The sequence below is a fragment of the Topomyia yanbarensis genome, chromosome 3 (assembly GCF_030247195.1).
Source record: "Topomyia yanbarensis strain Yona2022 chromosome 3, ASM3024719v1, whole genome shotgun sequence".
In the NCBI taxonomy this organism is placed as follows: Eukaryota; Metazoa; Arthropoda; class Insecta; order Diptera; family Culicidae; genus Topomyia; species Topomyia yanbarensis.
Window position 1 is genome coordinate 410,582,651 of NC_080672.1, and position 14,771 is coordinate 410,597,421.

Genomic DNA, 14,771 nt, shown 5'->3' on the forward strand with positions numbered 1-14,771 from the left:
ATGAAAAGCCACTATGATGTTTACGAATAAACTAGTAGGTATTATTTGTTGATAATGTATAATAAGTTTATTAAAACTGATAAATAAGCGACCGAAATGAATGTCGCAAAGACAGAACATGCTTCGTAAAACCCACTTCAAATATATTAGAATGCAAAAGTCGGATATAAACTTCAAACATGAAAATTGTACTGGGGCTCTTCTCTGTAAGAGTAGGATAAACAAACCTTCAGTATAAAAACCGGAAAAATATATCCGATCCTTATGATGTAGCCTTTTACAGCCGAGCTTTTAATTTAATCTTAAACGTCATGATACATAGATGCTCCTGCGCATGAATTATTTATTTTTAACCGGGTTTTATACGGTTGATTCATCCTTGCCGAGTTTTGTGATTGAGAACTTTTTTAAGCGATTCTTATGCTGAAGGATCTAAGTCTAATTTTGACGCTTTAAATTTATTTACGTAGCGTGACTTTTATTTCCGGTCGCACAAATGTAATTTTGTTGGTTTTTCGATATCTTTGGTTTTGAATCAATACAGACAATCTTCCTACATGGCAACATGGCTTCGCTCTCTGCTGTACCTGATCCGTCCTCCAACAACATCGAGGTTTACTACCAGAATGTTGGTGGCTTAAATTCATCAACGGACAGCTATTTGCTCGCGACCACGGGTTGCTGTTACGACATTATCGCCTTGACCGAGACGTGGCTCGACAACCGTACTCTGTCTCGCCAGGTCTTTGGTTCAACATTCGATGTCCACCGCTGTGACCGCAATGCCCTCAACAGCCACAAGACATCAGGCGGTGGTGCTCTTATCGACGTTCGCCGTGGTATAAAAGCCCGAGTGATCAACGATGACCGGTGGGCGAGCTCCGAGCAAGTGTGGATATCAGTGAAACTTGCCGATCGCAATCTGTTCCTGTGTGTTGTGTATTTTCCACCTCACCGAATTCGTGATTACAGCCTGATCGATGTACATCTTTCCTCCGTTTCTTTCATCACCTCGATCGCTGCCCCGTCTGATGATATCGTTATACTGGGCGACTTCAACTTACTTGGCTTGACGTGGTGCCAAGCAAGTAATGGTTTTCTACGATTGGATATCGAAAAATCTGCGCTTATTAACAATGCCAGTTGTATTTTGGACAACTACAGTAGCGCAACTCTTCGGCAAATTAATAATGTCACCAACGAGAATGGACGTACATTGGATCTCTGTTTTGTAAGTGCCCGGGACTGCGCTCCGTACTGCTGCACTGCACCGACTCCTTTAGTCAAGCAGGTGCGTCATCATCCCCCACTACATCTTGTATTCGCTGGTAACTTAGGAGTGAATTTTGAAGACGTCTCAAGCTCTATCGTCTACGATTTTAAAAACGCTGACTACGACAGCATCGTTAGCACGCTGTTGGATATAAACTGGGACGAAAATATTAACAATGACGATGCGAACGAAGCAGCGATGACGTTTTCTAGTATTCTTAACTACCTTAGCGACCGTCATGTACCAAAACGAACAATTAGTACCGATGAACACCCTCCCTGGCAATCAACCGTCCTTAGACGTTTAAAATCTGCCAAACGAGCTGCATTTAAAAAATTCTTGAAGCATAAGACACTTGCATTACGAAATCACTACTTTCAACTCAACCACGAATACAAACAACAAAGCAGACGCGCCTTTTTTAGACACCAGCGAAACGTCGAGCGTCAACTGAAATCCAAGCCCAAGTCGTTCTGGAAGTATGTTAACGAGCAGCGAAAAGAATCCAGTTTGCCATCTTGTATGTCGTTGCCTGCCACCACAACAAATCGCTGCCGCCGCTAATTTAACTCCTTCTCTAGGACGAACCATCAACCGAATTTGTGTCGATAATGCTGCCAGTCTTGCAGCAAATGCCAAACTGAAAGCATCTTGTTCCCCGGGTCCAGATGGTGTTCCCTCGATTTTTGTCAAAAAGTGCATCAGCGGGCTTCTTGAACCACTTCGGCGAGTCTTTGTGCTATCACTCAATACTGGAACATTCCCTTCCTGCTGGAAAGCAGCGCACATGTTTCCAGTTCATAAAAAAGGAAACAAATCGAACATTGACAATTATCGGGGAATCTCGTGCTTAAGTGCTGTATCAAAACTGTTCGAGTCGGTTGTGTTAGATCCTATTTTCTTTCACTGCAAACACTACATTGCAGATGACCAACACGGTTTCATGCCTAAACGATCGACAACGACAAACCTGCTCTCGTTCACAACATATGTAATGGATGGATTCGCTGACGGATTGCAAACCGATGCTATTTATATGGATCTATTTGCGGCCTTCAACAAAATCAACCATGATATCGCAATAGCGAAGTTGGACAAACTCGGCATTCATGGACAACTTCTGCGCTGGTTTCGTTCCTACCTCGATGGAAGGCAACTCCAAATCAGCATTAAGGACTGTCTATCTGCACCATTCTTCGCTACATCCGGCATACCACAAGGAAGCCATCTCGGTCCAGTAATATTCCTCCTCTACTTTAATGACGTCAATTTCACATTACAAGGACCCCGCCTTTCTTTCGCCGACGACATGAAAATTGTTCAACAAATACGGGATAAAACCGATGCCGAGCTTCTTCAGAGGGAACTGAACAGCTTTAGTACGTGGTGTGATCTAAACAGAATGGTTTTAAACCCGAGCAAATTCTCAATCGTTACGTTCACGCGGAAACGCCAACCGACTCAGTTTAACTACCATTTCTTCGGCTCGAGCATTCCAAGACACTCTCACATCAAAGATCTCGGAGTCATCATGGATTCGGCATTAACATTCAAACCACATACGTCATACATCGTGGATAAAGCATCACGACAGCTTGGGTTCATTTTCCGAATAGCGAAAATCTTCAGGGACGTATATTGCCTTAAATCGTTTTACTGCGCGTTGGTCCGCTCAACGTTAGAATATTGTTCAGCTGTTTGGAATCCGTACTACCAGAACGGGATTGACAGAATCGAGGCTGTCCAATAGAGATGGTCGGGTTTCAATTTTTTCGAACCCGAACCCGACCCGAACTCGAGAGCATGAAAATTTAGAAACCCGAACCCGACCCGAGCCCGAAATTATAAAATTTGAAAAACCCGAACCCGACCCGAGCCCGAACATTTTAAAACTTAAAAACCCGAACCCGACCCGTACCCGAGAATGAAAATTTTGTAAAACCCGAACCCGACCCGACCCGAGAATTTTAAAATTTGAAAACCCGAACCCGACCCGAACCCGAAAGTTTAACATTTGAGAAGCCCAATCCGAATCCAACTTGCTACGGAGAATCAACCCAAGATCTCGAAGATGTTTAATTCTAGGCACCCGATCTGGACCCTAGGCTCATCAAGTAGAATCACTCGAATCTGAAGTAGCAACATACGCATTGAGTTATATCTGCATATGGCAAAACAAATCACTGCCGAGTAGAATCCGCATTTATATTTACTATTATTGAACGTCGAATTTGTAATGTTCTGAGAAACTTATAAATCGTCGATATCTTAACCGGAAATTAAGTTAAATCGGCGGCTAACTCATGGGAAAACAGAAAGCTTGTTCACAGTTTCCAACAACCTTGTCCGTCGTCCTTAACCAAAATTTCTAATTTTTTATCAGAAACCATTCCTGCAAGGCAGTTTCGTATAATTTATTACATGTATTAAATTAAGCTATGGCAATTGGCAATTCGTATTCGACAGTTTACATGACGTCACCCACGTTACTGGTTGGTAGGGTCAAACCTGTATCGAAGGGTATCAATCAAGATTTTTTGACGTGTACTTGATGTCCCATCATTAGCGTTAGGACGATCTATGATGGGGTATCTAAGTTTAAGATGCTTCAGATTATACGGTAAGCGCGCCAGTAGAGATGCTTCGACTTCTCCAATGGAGCTCTCGGAACGACTCCAAACTTTTAAAAATCCGTTAATTGCTTCAACAGAACACACAAAATTTCTGCGATCAATTCTTTAAGTTTGTGGAAATTCATGTATTTTCATGAAGGAATCCGGATCATGCAAACAGCTCAGCCCGGGAACAATCTGACAGAAAGTGCTTGTTTCATATATGTACCACTGATTTGATAGTGCTATTAAACCATCACCATATGAGTGTCATGAACAACGGAACCTGGCGGAAGTGAAGCTAGGTTTAGGTCTGATGGAACAAAGACAGTCTCTAGAAAATAAATTTGTCCTAAATTATCCGCTTTTAAAAAAATAATGTGCCCTTTTTAAATTCGAGCCTCCATAATGACACCAAAGTACCACCAAATCCTTAATTTTCCGTTATAGTTTATTTAAATTGCAAGCAATCTTTATCATAAACCAATTTGATTACTAAACTTCCGTTAAAGCAGGTACAACCTATTTGTTTCATTTGACCTACTTAACAGTGCTCGCTTAAAGTTAGTTTGGGGTACAAATGTACCACCCAAACCCGTTTGCGTTAGTGTTTTGTCATGTGTACATAATTAAAAAAAATTATTTTATCTTTTTTTCAAAGCAAAATATCGATACATAGAAAGGGAGAAACTTGTGTAAAATTGTATAAGTTCCAACTCTGCCGAATAATAGTATCTGTTATTTCAAATATAACTTATTTGATATAACAAAGCACTATACCAAAGTAACTAAAAAATGCGCTTGGATTGGTATAGTAATTTTTGCTTTTGCGGATTAAAGAGGCAAAACACATTCATGAATATGATTTGTATATAGTATGCAAAACGCATCATTCGATTTGTTATCTTCTGCAGCCCAGGCTCTGGAACATACTTACTTATATACACGTATAATGCACCGGCTCTACCTGTTCCTTCGACGCCTTCCTGTTTCATCTCCGTTACTGCATATTACTGTATTTTTAACGTTTGTATTGGCGTTTGGTTTTCAAAAAAGCATCGGAATAAATACGCTTTTTGAGCGGTTTTTGAAAAAAATTGTTCAAAAGGAAATTTAAAAGTCTTTACAAGATCGTATAAATGGTCAAAATCGATTTGAAACTACCGGAGTTATAGCAATATGAAGAAAAAAGGGAATGTTGACGTATTTTTAAAGTATTGTACTCTATACAAAATGAAATATTACATAATTAAATAGTCAAAACGCGAATATTTTTAAACAGGTTACTTTACGATTAATTTTAGAATAAGACTATCCAATTTAATTATAAATTTAATAAAAATTAGACATATTAGAGCGCTTTTAATTCTGGGGTACGAATGTACTCCACAAAACCGCTTACGTAGAGAAAAAGTCGCCGCGGCCTAAGTATCGGTTTTAAAGTACCTGTCGAAATTTATATTCTATTATAGAAAGATGAACAGATATTTTTCGATAAATTCCTGTTGACTTGGTTTATTACTAATTATCATGAAAAATAAATCGCAAAGAGATTTTAGATGCGAAACACGTATTGTTGAATGCTCTCTCATGAATGTTCGTTTAAAAAATTAAATAATTCAGGTAGTTTGCGAGTCTGAAGAGACGGAATTTTATGCAAGAATGAAAAATACAATATTTGAGCACCAGAAAATACGACGAATTCTAGCGATTCAGAGGTGCTAACATTTGGTACGGTTATATGTGTCATCCATTCGTATCACGAAGTATAATTAATTACTACAAAAAAGACTGTCATGAAATGGTTGGGTTGTTTTGTTCAAAACCCGAACCCGACCCGACCCCGATAATCTGTAATTTGAAAAACCCGAACCCGACCCGAGCCCGAAAGTTCAAAATTTCAAAAACCCGGACCCGACCCGAACCCGAGAATTTCAAATTTGAACACCCGGAACCCGACCCGAACCCGAGAAGCTTTAATTTACAGAACCCGAACCCGACCCGAAACCCGTCGGGTTCGGGTCGGGTCCGGGTATCGGGTCCAAAAACCCGAACCCGACCATCTCTACTGTCCAACGCAGGTTCATACGCTTCGCCCTTCGTCATCTCCCATGGCGAAACAGATTTCAGCTGCCGAGCTATGAAAACCGTTGCCAGCTAATACACCTCGATAAACTCAGCATTCGGAGGGACTGCTCTCGAGCCCTGTTCGTCTCGGACTTACTCTCTGCCAGAGTGGATTGCCCTACAATCCTCGGACGCCTGGATCTTCAAGCCCGCGTTAGAGCTCTACGCAATAACTCCCTTCTGCGAGTTCCGTTCAGGAGAACCAACTATGGTTGCCAGAGCGCTGTTACCGGACTCCAACGAATTTTTAACAGTGTGGCAACGGCCTTTGACTTCAACAGGACGCGGAATGCGATAAAAGTGAAAATGTTGTCAATACTAAAATGTAATTAGTTTAAGCAACCACCATTGGGGCCAAGGGGCCTGTTGGTGAATGTGATAAACAACATATAACATATACCATCAACGACGTGGTCGTGCCCTCAAACATGAAAAACACGTTTGAGGGCACGATAGGTCAGCCGTTTGGGGGCACTATAGGTGACTACTAAAACTTGAATTTTTAGACAGGAAAACGGTACGTAATTTTGTACGAAAAAAGCCAAAACGAAGTAAAGAGGACATAAAGAACAAAATTGCATCTGTTCAAGATAGCGCCAGTATTCGATCAGCCTCTATACAATTCAAGGTTCAGTTTTATCATTACGTGCTCGTGTGAAAGTAATGTGCTCGTCATCAATGAAAGCGCGTCAGATATTGCGTGTGAGTTATCAATATAATAATCTATGGTATTGTTAAAGTAGATAATCGAAAAAACACTATCCAAAAAGAGAAGAAAAATAAATCCAAACAAAACGCTCCGAAGCGCAAACCTGGTCATCCTACAGCTAAGCAATCACGTGAGCCGGAATGCACAACTTCCATTCTACACTCTGGCGACGACGAGGACACCGAAGAAGTCATTTACACGTACAAATTTATTTTAAATTTAAAAAAACATCGAAAATGTACCTTCCTCTTATTGGATTTAGTTTGAAAAATATTTAGCCAGGCATTAATTGATTATTGCCAGATATATAACCTTTCGAACGAGTGCTTGTTTGTCAAAATCAGTACAAAAACACCATCGAACGAGCTCGCCAAAAAAACTGACATACTTAACCACACTCTGCTCAATAAATAGACATTATGGTCTTCACTTTGTAGTTACCATGTACAGAAATTACATTTCCATATATGCTTAAAAATATTTTTAGAATTGTGCCCAGGTGTTTCGAATAATATTAGAACGGTTCCGATGCACTCATTATCATTACTGCAGGCATGCCTTCAGCAGACGCCTGTTGGAAGTGTCCTACACACGGGGACTTTTTCAGACAAAACTTGCCTAAAAATATCGCATTCGGTGATGATCGGAGTTCTCCTCAGTTGTTGCATTCCTGTCTTTCGAAAGACGCTGTTCCCGAGGTTTTCAGTCGGTCCTGCATACTGAATGCACAAATAAAGAACAATTGGATACCTCGCCCTTTTCTACTAATTTTCGTTTTAAATGAAGATGCTAACTTGAATAAATGAAAGATGCTACTTGAATAATACTAAACTTTAAAAATGCTAAATTAACAGAAAGCCATTCAAGTAAATAAAGAAGGGTTTTGTATTTCAAATCCGTCTTATCAGTAGCATAACCGGCTGTCTTGCCTAAAATCTCTCATTACACAAACTAATCTTCCTAAATCAGTTCAACACATTGTAATCAATTCTTTAAATAACACCCCCTTAGTGACGTTTGGAACGACCGCTTTTGACGCAGCCGTTGAACCTGTTCAAGGTTACCCAGACACGAGTCGCTGTTCGGCCACTTGAGATGAGGGCGTTGTCATTCATTAGAAAAGACCAGCCAGCCGTCTTTGGTGTCAACTTCGCTTATGCTTTGCCGCTAGTATGGTGTTGGTGTATTTTTTCGTTGTCGCCACCATTGTTGTAATTGATGATGATCCAACCGAAGAGCATAAGTACCTGGTTTCGAGTGGAACCACTGAGTGGCTTACTTGAACTCGAAGTAACAGCAGCCCTGAACAGAAAAGAAGAATCCAAGACCAACTACCGCGAGATTAATGAGATGCCCACTCAGATTCAATCTCAGCGGGAGCGGGTCACCCTCTCGGTGGCCTCTGAACTGAAGTATCAAAGAAGCATCGCGCACAACAAGGTGTAAACAGGATGCTTTTGCGGCCGATAAGAGCTTCAATGTGAGCGAACGGCACCGAGACGGCCTCGCAGTCAAGAGGTTCGTCGCTTACGCCACGCCACGCCACTTGTACGTCGAGTCTTTTGTTGCCGTTTCACGAAGGTCGAAAAATTGCGCGTTTCACAAAATTCAATCATCCCCAAGCCTGAAACCGCGATCGAAAGCGTAGAAAATAAATCGGAAAATACTTCGAGCGTTGCGCCAGCGCAACAAAAAATAACTCAATGAGTTGATAAACAAAAGCCGTCCCCGCGTGCGGTCATCTCATCATGGCCTTATAGGTATGGTTAATTTGAATTATCTCACCGGGGTTAGCGCCAAAAAACTGACCTTACGCAACTGCGTGTTGAATGCGTTGAAGCACAAAACAATTAACCGAACTTACCAAAGCTGGCCCGAGGGGAGGCCATTATTATAGTTCAAAAGTTTGGCAACCGATTTGAAGCGGGTCGCCCTCCTCACTGGCCTGGCAGTCAGAGAAAGCACAATGCTGGTGGCCTGAATTGAGCTTGGCTACCCCTTGTGAAAAAACAATCATCATTACCCAAAGCGGTTCAGCGGAGGTCTTAACGAAGAAAGACCGCGATGCCTCCGTTTTTTGCTGTTTTGTGTGACTAAACGCGGTTGGCGCAACTCCCGTGAAATAATTACAAGTTGAAGAACTGATGAATAGCTGTCAGGAACGTTTGATTAATCGAATCATTTTTTTTATCGTCAGATTTGTTTGATCTGTGGTCTGAGACCGAAAAGCATAGCTAAATGGATGAATTTGCATAAATCAAGAGAAACCTCGTCGAATGGACGCGAATTATCAAGCAACTCGGATCCTCCTTAAAATTATTGCTCATTGTAATCAAGTTGAGATTATGACAACCACACAACGATTCGTTCCACGTTTGCCGCTCGGTCACGCCTTTCATTGCCAATTACCAACGGATTTATGTAACTCTATACCATAACACCTATCGGGCCAGAGGGTGACCAAATTAGGCCCTCTCAATGTGAACTATCTTCTCTCTGGACGTGGAGGTGCTGTTCCGCGTATGAAAAAGCCTTACTATTTAATCTACGATCAGCGATTTTGTTGAGAGATTCCACTCGAGATGAAGATACCGCGCGGAGATCGTAAACCAGTGATCACGCATGCCGCACGTGGAGGTCATGAAGATGCGGCACTCGAGGGATGTGGGAGGGTCAAGTAGCTAGACCCCCTCTTGAAGTATGTGCGGGCTGTCTTGATGACGCGTGAAAGGACATGTTCGGAATCGTTGCGGTGCGGTGGTACTGAAAGCAACCATGACACTGTTGAGTCAGTGATACCAGGGACATGGGCAGAGACAAGTAGAGCTCAGGAAGTGCCTGTCGGATGATTGTGTCAATTGATTATTTATTGGGCTGTTTGTTGCAGATGTTTATTGACGCATGAAATTAAAAATAAAATGCGGAAGCTTGTATATTTTTACCGTATGCGTGATATTGTTTGTAGCATAATATTGGGGCTAGGATTACTATTTCTGGTGACACTATGACTCAGAGATTCTTTCGGACCTTGAGGTAAACTCTAAGCAAAAATGTTTACATACTGGGGTATCTACATAGTTATTATTTTCTTTATGCTTTCAAAGAACCACAAGTATTCACTGCAAGCTGACTGACTTTTATTGCTCTTTCAAATGACCAAAAATTTAATATATTTGTTCCGATCATCGGTAGATACCGTACAGATTATATAAAAAAAACATTCTATCCAATTTTTAAATTAATTAAAATTCTTAATAGCTAATTAATAACTAGATATGCTGACATTAAAAAGGAAGAAATGAAAGGTTTCGTTGAATTTGTAACAGCATTTATCCACAGGATTGTTTTGACCATAAACAGTAGGGGAGACTGAGGAGACTTGATCCCCTTTTTTATTTTTCAGTCCAATTCCGTGGAATGATAAAAAACTACATATTTTTTTGTAGTTTCATATTGTTTCTAGGGATGACTAATAATCATAAAAAAAATTACATGGAAATATTATACTGGACATGAGCTATGAGCTATTTCTGGAAAACAACAAAAAAATGGAAAATTCTTAGATTAGTGGAGACTCGATCCCTAATTTGGGGACACTTGATTCCTTTATGAAAACGTGTTTAAAAGAGCATGTAGGGTAATAAGCCTATTTTTGCCCTGTTTCTACTATCATCCTACCAATCTGAAGCCTTTGGTTAGAGCAGCGTCTGCCATCTTTGCTCAACGCATTGACTCAAATGGTATTGCGAAAATGGGGGTACTCGATTAGAGATTTTGCTGCGCTCAAACAGAAGATTTTCACCATTCTCAAGACAATTTTGTTATTATATTGGCTCTTAATAAGAGGCGAATGACCTTAACGTTAAAACCTCTATAATCGAAATAAAAAATGGACCTTAATAACAAATCAAAGAAGCTGAAATAATAAAAATATTGTAGTAATAATGTGGTACCCTTCTTAATAGGGCAAAAACGGGCACATTTCCCCATTCAATTTTATAAATGGATTGTAGTATTGATTAAATTGTTATGATTAGATATTGTTATTTTTGTTACTACATATTACGCATCACTCACCTGATTTTTTTACGAATTCCCCAAATCTCCGTACAATTATTTGAAAGCTGTCTTTATTATGGTTGAGGAACGTCTAATGCGGGATGAATGGTTGCTACGTATACTGTAGTAAACAATTACAGTTATGTTTCTTTACGATGAAGCGTTCATTTTTGACATTTTTTTTATGACAACAATGACTTCAATTGTCCTGGTGTGAATTTGGTTATTTTCAGTGGTGTGTATGAAGTATGGCGAAGGGGATCAAATCTCCACGAATTTGAAGGGATCAAGTGAACCCATAGCATCTATTTCAGCAAACTTTAGTAAAAATATAGTTGAACAAAAGAATCAGCTCAATCATAACGTATTCATATAATTGACATTCTCCTGTAATTCTGTAAGTAGAGTATGTAGTGGGTGATTTTATCAATTTTATAAAAGTTTGAAAATTTGAAAAATAAATCTTCTTCAGTTCTTCTGAGACATTTTTTTAAATCGGTAAAAATTCGGTTACACAAAAGTCCAATTTCTTTTTTCTGTGTTAATGAAATTTATGTTTAGATAAAACTACGCAACTTTATAGTATATTCGATTAATGTATTCTGATCCGGCTTTGAGTTACAATGATGGGATCAAGTCTCCCCGGGGATCAAGTCTCCTCAGTCTCCCCTACGGTGTCTAGAAATCCACAAAAGAATACGGTTTCTTAGAGCACAGGGAAGAAACAAACACATTAATCCTTGCAAGAATATCTGTGCAGTCAATATTACTACACAACATATCGAATATAAACATTCTTTGCAAGAATGTGCGGCGGAACTCCAACGTCGCTGAAAATCGGTTAAGTCGTCACCAACTGAGGTAAATTATCCTGAATTATGTCCGAAGCCCGGGACTTCCAGTACTGCCGATAGTGAATAATATATTCAAAAAATATTGGATTGGCCATCAACGCCCTAGACATGCAAAACAAAAAAATTGATATCCATTTTAACAGATTTTTGAGACCTTTGAAGTATTACGGTTGTACCGCTTTACATGGAAAATTCCTATGTTACCGCAGGAATAAACCTGAAACTCTGGAACCAAAAGTCAGGTTTTGAATAAAATTTATTAGCAGTCGTGGGTAGTATTTTATCTTTGATTTGAATTAAAACTTGTAAAAATCGGCTGAGAAATAGGTGTGAAATTAACATAGGAACTTGACCGGTTACCCGTGGTCATCAAAAACCGTTATATGTGGTCAATGTGATCAAAGCCACTTTGATTTGTCATTAGCGATCCAGACACATAAATGCATACAATATTATATCCATTTGACATGTATTGCATCATTTGGACATCATGGTGGTGCCAGTTTATATGGGAATGTACTGTGTGACTGCACTTTTCAACCCGTAACTCAGGAACCGGAAGTCCGATCAACAAAAAATCCACGACGATATTATAACTTTCATTTGAGTATAACGTTGTTAAAGTCGGCCTAGCCATCTCCAAGAAAACTAACATTATTTAAAGCACACATACATACACAGACTTTTCCCATCTCGACGAACTGGGTCGAATGATATATAAGATTCGGCCCTTCGGGCCTTGATCAGGAAATCGGTTTTCAGAGCGATTGCATAGCCTTTCTTTAAATGAGAAAGGCGAAAAGATTCAGGGAATATTATGCGTGATCGCAATCTTCAGCTCTTAACTCTGGAACCGTAACTCCGATCCCAATTCAATAGAAGTTAGTAAGAATATTTTGTCTTTAATCTGAGACTAAGTTTATTGTTCACTAGTCGAGCTAGCCATTCCGGAGAAAGAGATGTGTATTTAATTCAGAAGCTTTGTCATTTCTTCAAAGCTAGTCATTCAATAGTACGTGGTCAAAGTAATCAAACATGACTTAATTGGGCGTCAGTGAGCCAGAATGACAAGTTCCCGCAATTTAGAAAATATCTGTATATAGTTTTTGTTGGCTATTTTTGGCAAATTTGAGACTAAGTGAAACGAAATCAATGAAATTGAAAGACGGATAGGTACTTTAGAGCAACTCAGTTATAAACTTAGAACGGAAAACTAGGACTAGGCTGGCTCATATGCACATGATCGAAAGAAAATATGAAAGATTCTTCACATTTCCTTACGATCATGTTTATATGACCCTGCCTAGTCCAAGTTTTCCGTTCTAAGTTTATAACTGATTCGCACTACAATACCTATCCGTCTTACAATTTCACTGCTTTCGTTCCTTTTAGTCTTAAATTTGTCGAAAATAGCCAAAAAATCGATACAGTAGAACCTTGTGGCAATTAAAACATGGTAACCTATATTGTTTTTGCGTCATTTGGGTAGCAATGTGATTGCGGTTTGTAGAGGAATGTAATGTGTGGCCCTAACTCCGGAACCAGAACTCCGATCCAAATGAAATTCAATAGCAGCCTATGGCGATATTAGATATTAGAGCTTTCATTTGATATAATGTAGTCAAATTTGTCCAAAACCTTCATTTTCATTTGATTGTATCTTTGACACTTATTCGTCTAGAATCAATCCGCGAGATGTTTTTTAAAGAAAATAGTTTAAGGAATATAACCTGGACGACATTCTCTCTTCTATCCTATAAAGCACGTTGCATACAAACACTCAAACAACGCCGCGAATTTGCTATGCTTTACTTTATCAACGACATCATCTCTTTAAGGTAAACTCCGCATCACAACTCTCGCAAATACAACTCGTAAACTAGCGGCTAAAAATAGCTCCGTCAATAGAATAATGCGTCATTGTATTGAGAATTGTGAAATAATTGACCTCTGCATTGTTTAGAAAACGAACTAATTTGCAAATAACCCGTAGAAATAATGTATAGTACACAAGTAAGTCTTGTAATACAGTTCTGTGTAGTCTACACATGGCTGATAAAACAAATAAATAAATAAATAAATAAATAAATAAATAATAAAATAAAATAAAAAATAAACAAATTATTAAATTAAATAGTACATTAATACAATAATGAATAGGTTTTTGCAGCAGTGCTGCCAAATATGCGATTTTCCAGTATATAGTACATGTTTTCACAATACATAGGTATATTTTGATATTAAAAATTCTAATTCAATCGTGTTCCTCAGACATGCAACATAAAAACACTTATAATCTCATTATAATTTCTTCCAAACCTGAGATACACAGCTTTGAAAGAAGACGAATTTCGAGCTAAATCATATTCAGAGTTGGCTCAGATTTTAATTAAACTTTCTGTACCTTGTCACAAAAAGCCACTTTGCATACTTTGTTTTACCAAAAATGACTGTCTTTTCAAAAGGGTTAAACTGTTTTAAACAATTTTTTTTTCAAATGGCTATAGTCTAAAAATGACAAATCCTACAAAAAATGTTGTAAGAGTGATGTTCACAAAATAAGTTCAATTTTTAATAAATATTGAAAAAAATCTTCATCGACTTCTAAACTGAAAAAAAATCGGTTTTTAAAATTTAAAGTCGATTTACACAAAAAACCCATAATTAATTTGGATGAAATTTTGTTCCAAAATATGTAATTATGTTCCCTACCTACCGTCAAAAAGTTGGGCACTTTTAAGGAAAAAAGTTATCTGAAAAAAAATTTTCCTTGTCCAAACTGAAATTAATTTTCCAGTGCATTTTTATCGAAAACTAAACCAATGAAAGTCATAACCATCTCAGAATCCAATTTCCCCAGTGCTAGTTGCCTGATGCAAATAGCACCAGTAACGAATTTGGAATATGATCATAATAAATTTAATGAGGGCAAAGATAAGCCATTAAACATCATCGATATATGCGGGATTTAACTAAATACCATTTGACCGTGTACGAAGAAGTATCTTGTCTATGTACCCGCCCGGAAAGTAGAGATTGATGGTGTAGTCTCCAACAGGGGCCCTAATTGCGAAGTACCCCATACTTCGCTCCTTCAAGAGCCCTTTACTTCGGCCAGTGAAAATTCTGGTTCACAA

At 38.9% G+C, this 14,771-nt stretch overlaps 1 protein-coding gene across 3 annotated transcripts in view; it reads right to left on the reverse strand.

The window, feature by feature from the left end:
* Window positions 1-14,771, reverse strand: part of LOC131693444 (mucin-5AC) — a 390,550-nt gene that overhangs the window by 120,255 nt on the left and 255,524 nt on the right. The gene's annotated exons all lie outside the window — the stretch shown is intronic.